We start from the raw sequence: 7569 nt of genomic DNA, 5'->3' as shown, positions 1-7569 counted from the left end.
ACTGGATTCCCTGAGGAGTCTACTAATGTTTTGACCTCTGCTTGTGCAGCATTCTGGACTTTGAGGAGGCGAGGGCCGTTCGGTCTTACAGAGAATGTTACATCAGAACCAACTTGCCGTAGCAGGGAAAGATGAGGAGTCAGGTCATCCGTTTGGGAATATTAAAATACTGAGACCAGTTCTGGGGTCCAAAAAGAGAGGTGGTCAAAGTAGAAGTAGAGAGTCAGGAAGCAGTATAAGGACGGAACAAGGAAGCTGAAGAAACAGGTTGGATAGACGGAGGAAGGCATGGAGGTAAATGAGGTGCAAGGGTTACTATGGATGAAGAAAAGATACATGGAATAGTACATGGAAGGGACTGTAAGACAGGAGTTGGTGTAGATGAGCAGGAAGAAACACGCAGAGGAATGGTAGAGGGAGTTGGAGAAGCACCAGGAAGAGAAGCCAATGTCATTGTCAGGATCAAAAAACAGACAGAAGTGGGGGAAGGAGAACCTGAAACCTTATCCACAATTTTACTCAGGAAGGAAAAGGCTATCGTGACTGTTAAAAAAGAAAGGATTATTTAGGCAAAATGGGGAGGCTAGAGGCCCAGCCAACGACCCAAGTTAGGATCAAGCTCCAAGTATGCACTCCCTACCCTACCCTTGAAGAGATAGCAACACCGTGTGGGAGAGCTAATAGTCTCCCAGCACAATGATGGGCCACCCGCTGTTCGCTGAGAGTCCTACCATCAAGGAAAAGCACCCCCAGATCCAAAAGCTGCCACTTAGCAGCAGTTCGCCCCTGCAGAGGTCTATCTCTGCAAAGGTCCACACACCAGGGTGGTGTCGAACCATCATGATCCCTACAAATGGCCAGACCAATAGCCCACAGGCACACCCTTAGCAACCCTGTTGCAACCTACGCAAGGTAAATGATGAGAATTTTGATGAATGTGAAAATTTCCACTCTATTTAATGCCAAAGACAGAAGAGACAGGGTAGAAGGAAAAAAGAAACAATAGTACAAGAAAAGAGTCTTGCAAAATTAGTTGAGGCAGTGACAGGGACCCATGGAAAGGGGAGAGGGTAGAGCAGAGTGGTGACATGGGTGCAACATCCACCAAGCAACCAGACTCCTACACACTTTGGAGTTCATTAAGATACCCTGCTATAGCTCCCCTTCACATCAAGTCCCAATCAACGTATCAAAAGCACCCCCACGACCACAATGAGCAAGGGAACAGGGAGTGGGATGTTCATGTAGAACCAGCATATCATTGCCATGATAATGTGGCGCCGTTGCTTCGGCTCTCAATTTCTTTAAAAAGTTAATTTGTATCATTCATGATGTGTCTGCAGTACAGTACTGCTGTAACAGTTCTTCAGTCAAAATGTCCCACCTTGCTCAATAATAACTAACATACCCCCCAAAATCATTTCATTTGCTGGACCAACTGGTAAAACTGTTTTATTAAACTTACGATAGCAAAGCATACTGCATTTCTTGACCACAAACTTTGCCTGAACAAAGAGTTAGCATTCCATGGCAAGTTAGGTGATCCATTTTCTGTATATATAAATATATATATATATATATTTTTTCATTCATTCATTGCCAGACGCCATGTATCCCAGACGGGGTGGCCAAGGGCTTAGAGTTAATTGTTTTACAGGGAGGGGCACTAATCCTCCACCAACCCCACTTGACACGTAGGGATGCCAACAGCATCTGGTGTTCCCAGGCAGTCACCCATCCAAGTACTAACCAGACCCAACGTTGCTTAACTTCGCTGATCGGACGGGAAGCTGTGTACTCAACGTGGTATGGCCGTTATATATATATATATATATATATATATATATATATATACACACACACGCATTCCCCGGTTTAATGATGCAATTGGTTAGACAGAAACCCATCGCCAGGCGGGGTATTGTATCTCAGGGCAGATTTAACAAGTACTGTTGAGTATAGTGATGTGTTTTTGAGCCATGAGTCCCCCCCCCCCCCAACAAAGTCCTAAACCCACCCAAATGAGTCCTAAAACAAGTTTCTAGCTAACAACAAGTTTCTAGCTTTAAAACAAGCTAAAGTAAGCCTTAAAGCAGTTTATAACTCACCTAAACCCAAAAACAAAATTTGAAAATCACCAAAAATAAGTCTGGAGAAAATCAAACTTAGTAAACTGTACCCCAAAATGACAATGATCATCCCACCTATGACTAACACACATTAAGTCTAAAAACAGTTTATAAATCAACCTAAGCACAAAATTTGAGTCTAAAATATCATTTTTTTTTTTTTTAACAAAACCCTTTGTTATATTGGGGTTTGGCCATTGTTCGGCGGGGTAGGGTGGTATTTCTACCCCCACTGCTATGCCTAAATATTGCATCTAGGGGTATCGTATCTCAGGGTCCGCCTGTGTGTGTGTTTTTACCTAGTTGTGATATACAGGAAATGAGCTATGCTCATGGGGTCCCGTCTCTTTTTCTCAGCGAGTCAACTTTTGCTTTGAACCCGTTTAAGTTTTTAGACTGGACAATCTCTTTGTCCAGGCTGTTCCACAGGTCTATGCATCTATATGGAAAGCTATATTTCTTGATATCCTTCAAGCAACTTGGCATTTTCAGTTTCATTCTGTGTCCTCTTGTTACTCTCCCACCCCATACAAACCGATCAAAATGTGTGTGTGTGTGTAGTATATATATATATATATATATATATATATATATATATATATATAATGTATATGGGTGTCCTGAGAGGAAAGGACATAACTTTGGGAAATGGTAGATGAGGGAAGCCTAAGCAACAAATTTTATATGAACATCTGTTCAAATCTAGGCAGTTAAGGAGCTACAGTTTCCTTATGGACAAATTATGAGGGTGATCATTTTCATATTTAAGGTCATCAGTAACTGTAACTCTGAAACGGTTGAGATTTGGACAAATGTTCATATAAGATTTTTTGCTTAGAATATCCCCCATCTACCATTTCCCAAAATTATGACCTTTCCTCCTGGGATACTGTATGCATACATACATACATACACACACACACACACACACACACATATATATATATATATATATATATATATATATATATATATATATATGATTATTCGGTGGATCCGATATTTTGGCAGTTTTGAGAAATAGTCTCATTACAGTAATGAAAGTCTTTGATTGTTCGGCAGATGTCCGAAATCATCTCGGCAGTCAGAAGTGTTATCTGTGACTTGTATGCCTACTGTTTCATTATGCTTGTATATGTTCACTAGTTTCTACATTTTTCAGATTCAGGTATAGTACTGTATTCATTATAATATTGCACAGTATCATATAGTACAGTAACCACCCCCCCAAATTAGCAAGGGTTATATTCCAAGCCCCCTTGCTATTTCTTGAAATTTGCTAATTCTTGTCACCTTCCTGAAAATAACATTTACCATTAATTGCTTAGCCCATGAACAATTGATACTGTAATGCATTACCCATAAATAAACGTTGCTTGTTACATATGTTTTCCCATTGTTTCTATTTGTATGTCTGCGACAGCTCTTGTTCTTTGATTCCTCAGTGTAATGGTGGAAGGGACTGTCCTAAGTGTTTAACTAAACCTAACCTAACCGAGTTTAACTGTAACTAATAATTTAACCAAACCTAACTTAACCTAAAGTCGGAAAAATACATAAAATAAACCGGAAGAATATGAACTGGTAAAGTCTTTCTGATGAAAGTTAAACATACATTTAGTGCTCATTCTTTTGTTTGTTTTTGTGTTTATATGTTTAAGAGAAAGTACTGATGCAAACAATAATGGATTCCATTATCCCCTTAACCCCTACACTGCGGGCATGTTTACCGATGTTTTGCGTGTGCCGCGGGGTTATTCGGGCTCTGAGAGACTCTCAAAAAATATTTGCCAAAAATCAGTTATTAGTCCTAGAATATTAAAATTATATATGCTTATGGCACATACCTTCAGCTTTCTCCTGGAATGTTTGTTGAGCCTTCGTCAGTTACCGTAGGACTTGTGGAGACCTCTGAAGTTGGGTAACGAAGTCTCCACTTTACACTTCCCGACAACCCGTAATATGATTACCACAGCCAGATATTAACACTATAAACACTACTCTATGATTTTCAAGTAGTTTGGGATCCATACTCCAAAAAAAAACCCACTGTGAAAGCAATGAAAATTATGAGCGTGTCTGACCGCCGCACTTGCGCTAGTTCGCTCTTGGTACTGTCATTTATTATTCATAAAACCCCTCACACTTTATATTTCTATTACTATATAACACTTATATATATCTACAGTCTTTATCCATGTTTCCTTCAGTAGTATTAGTTTATTGTCACTGTAGGGATTCAATTTCTTTCAGTAAAATACATACAGTAGCATTCACTTTCTCGTCCTGTATACTAGCATTGAGAGTGAATGTCACTTTCATCTTCACTCTCATAACTCATAGTATTCAGACATGCTAGAGTGAAACTTTCACTTTCATTACTCCTAGGGTATATACTCGTATTCTTATAATACTACTCATTTACATTTCTATTTACGTTCTCTATTTTATTTACGTTATTTACATTTCTATTTTATTTACACTGTGTTATGCACTGTCGCTTGAAGTAACTTATAAAACTATTTTCCATTGTTCACGTATATTTACATTCATTACTTTCACTTGCTGTTTACACATTATTTACACATTATTTACAATTCCACTAGCACTGTTTTACTCAATAGAAAGATCGTAGTCACTCTTTTATCAATTGTCAGCCCTTTACCTCTTTCCACACAAGGTTTAGTAGGAGGTAAAGGTCACAGGGCCCTTTGCATGGGGGAGAAAAAGGCCCTGAAGTCAGCAAGAGGAACTGACGCGTACCTCCTCTTTGGAAGATGAGAGAGAACTGATAAAGGAGGGCCGGCCAGGGTTGAGGCCTACTTAGGGGATATTCAGCACTACCAACGTAGCTCTTGAAACAGCTATGTATTTCACTGAAATGATTGGCAGGAAATCTAGACAATACATTATAAATTAGGTAGTTCCAGGTGAATGTAAATATCATTTAGGCTTCTCCCTTCCCTCCTTATATGTATATTTATTACGAAAATAGATTATATGGCATATTTCAAGGGGAAAAAAACAGCGAAAATTAGCGAACGAGTGCACGTGAGGTGTTGTCAGGTGATAATTAGCCAATTCCAGGTGTATGGCACTCTCACTTACCTTATTTCTTTCTTGTATATATTATTTGGTATAAGAATAGGGCATAGGGCTTATTTCAATGGATGAAATCAGTGAAAAATTCCAGGGAAGATTTACTTAGCGTAGCACGGCCGGGCAGGCGAGAGGATAGGGTAATGGAGGGGGGGTAGGGAGGGGAGTCAAGAACGGGGAGAAATGGCTAAATTGTCAACAATGGATGGGAGTACAGATGAGATTAGGAGTGCTGACTAGTGTTGGACATTGGCAGTACTGATAGATGATACAAGCCCCCACTTGGAAGCCCGGGTGAATTCAAAATAACACAGAATCACAAAAGCGACGCCCCGCGGTATGATCCCTTGCTCCCAAGCGTCACGAAAGTGACGCCCCGCGGTATGATCCCTTGCTCCCAAGCGTCACGAAAGTGACGCCCCGCGGTTAAGGGGTTAATAACCTCCGGCACTGAACAACCCTTTACGGTGCCGGTGTCAGTGACGTTGAGTTAGTGTGAGCTATAAAAAAACTGAACAAGTATGGGAAGGGAACGAAGGTCACTGTTATGTTTACACGACCCTAATATATGATTCCAAGCAGTCAGGTGGTCACTTAACCCCTTAACCGCAGGGCGTCACTTTCATGACACTCGGGAGCAAGGGATCATACCGTGGGACATCACTTTTGTGATTCTGTGTTATTTTGAATTCGCCCAGGCTTTCAAGTGGTGGCTTGTATCATCTATCAGTACTGTACTACCAGTGTCCAGCTATACTCAGCTCTGCTAATGTCATCTGTACTCCCATCCACTGTTGACAATTTAGCCATTTTTCCCCGTCATTGACTCCCCTCCATTACCCTCTCCTTCCACATGCCCGGCCGTGGTGCGCTACGCAAATCCTGGATGGATTTTTCCACTCATTTTATCCATTGAAATGTATCCTATGCCCTATTCTTATACGAAATAATATATAAAAGAAAGAGAAAAGGTAATTGATACTGCCATACATCTGGAATGGGATAATTATCACCTGGCAACACCCCACGTGCACTCGTTCACTAATTTTCCATGTTTATTTCACCTTGAAATATGCCGTATGACCTAGTCTTGTAACAAAAATATATATAAGAAAGGAAGGGAGAAGCCTAAGTGATATTTACATTCACCTGGAACTACCTAATTTATTACATATTGTCTAGATTTCCTGCCAATCATTTGATAGCATACAAATTAGCAGCTGTCACCACACTGACACTGTCAACCCTTCCCTGCCCCTAGGCCACATCATTCAGTTTACTGTCGTCTTTCGAGGTGAAATCATGTCGGATTCCGCCGCTTCTTAGCCCACTGCAAAGAGCCCTGTGACCTCTACCCCAACTAAACCTCGTGTGAGAAGGGGTAAAGGGCTAAGTGACTCTGCTGTGGAACGTGAACTGGCTAATTTATCAATAATAATGATGGACAGTGACTACGATATTTCTGGTGATTCTAAAACAGTGCAAGTGGAAATGTAAATAATGCATAAATAGCAAGTCAAAGCAATGAATGTAAATATAATTGAACAGTGGAAAATAGTTTTATAAGTTACTGCAAGTGACAATGCATAACACAGTGTAAATAAAATAGAAATGTAAATAATGTAAATAAAATAGAGAATGTAAATAGAAATGTAAATACGGTAATTAGTAACATAAGAATACGAGTATAAATACTTGGAGTAATAAAAGTGAAAGTGAAAGCTTCGCTCTAGTGTGTATAAATACTTGGAGTAATGAAAGTGAAAGTGAAAGCTTTGCTCTAGTGTGTATAAATACTTGGAGTAATGAAAGTGAAAGTGAAAGCTTTGCTTTCTACGCTAGTTTACTGAACGAGAAAGTGAATGCCTGGAGTGAAAATAAACTACTAGTACTGAAAGAAATTTATGGATAAATATTGTATATATAAATAAGTGTAATAAAATATTAGGAATATAAAGTGTGAGTGTGTTTATAAATAATAAATGACAGCACCGCCTCAGAATACCATCGGGGAACGAGCGTGAGTGGAAAGCTCGTATGCGCTTGTAACTTACATTGCTTTCACAGTGTTTTTTTCTTTGGAATATGGATTCCAAACTACTTGAAATTCATAGAATAGTGTTTGTAGTGATAATATCTGGCAGTGGTAACCATATTACGGGGTATCAGGAAGCGTAAAGTGGAGACTTCGTTACCCAACTTCAGAAGTCTCCCCAAGTCCTACCGTAGTCAATGAAGACTCAATAAACATCCTAGGAGAAAGCTGAAGGTATGTGCCATATGCTTATGTAATTATAATATTCTAGGACTAATAACTGATTTTTGGCAAATATTTTTAAAA

At 39.6% G+C, this 7569-nt stretch overlaps 1 non-coding gene across 1 annotated transcript; it reads right to left on the bottom strand.

Annotated features, from left to right (window-relative positions):
• Window positions 1–1701: 1701 nt before the first annotated feature.
• LOC145417602 (5S ribosomal RNA) lies at window positions 1702–1820 on the bottom strand. The gene has a single exon (XR_013900508.1). It is a non-coding gene; the product is annotated as a 5S ribosomal RNA (ribosomal RNA).
• Window positions 1821–7569: the final 5749 nt, after the last annotated feature.

This window comes from Coenobita brevimanus, chromosome 110, assembly GCF_032717465.1.
Source record: "Coenobita brevimanus isolate Jiangsu-jjx chromosome 110, ASM3271746v2, whole genome shotgun sequence".
Lineage (NCBI taxonomy): Eukaryota > Metazoa > Arthropoda > Malacostraca > Decapoda > Coenobitidae > Coenobita > Coenobita brevimanus.
The sequence above is the reverse complement of the archived record's forward strand: the minus strand, read 5'-3'. Positions and strand labels throughout refer to the sequence as shown.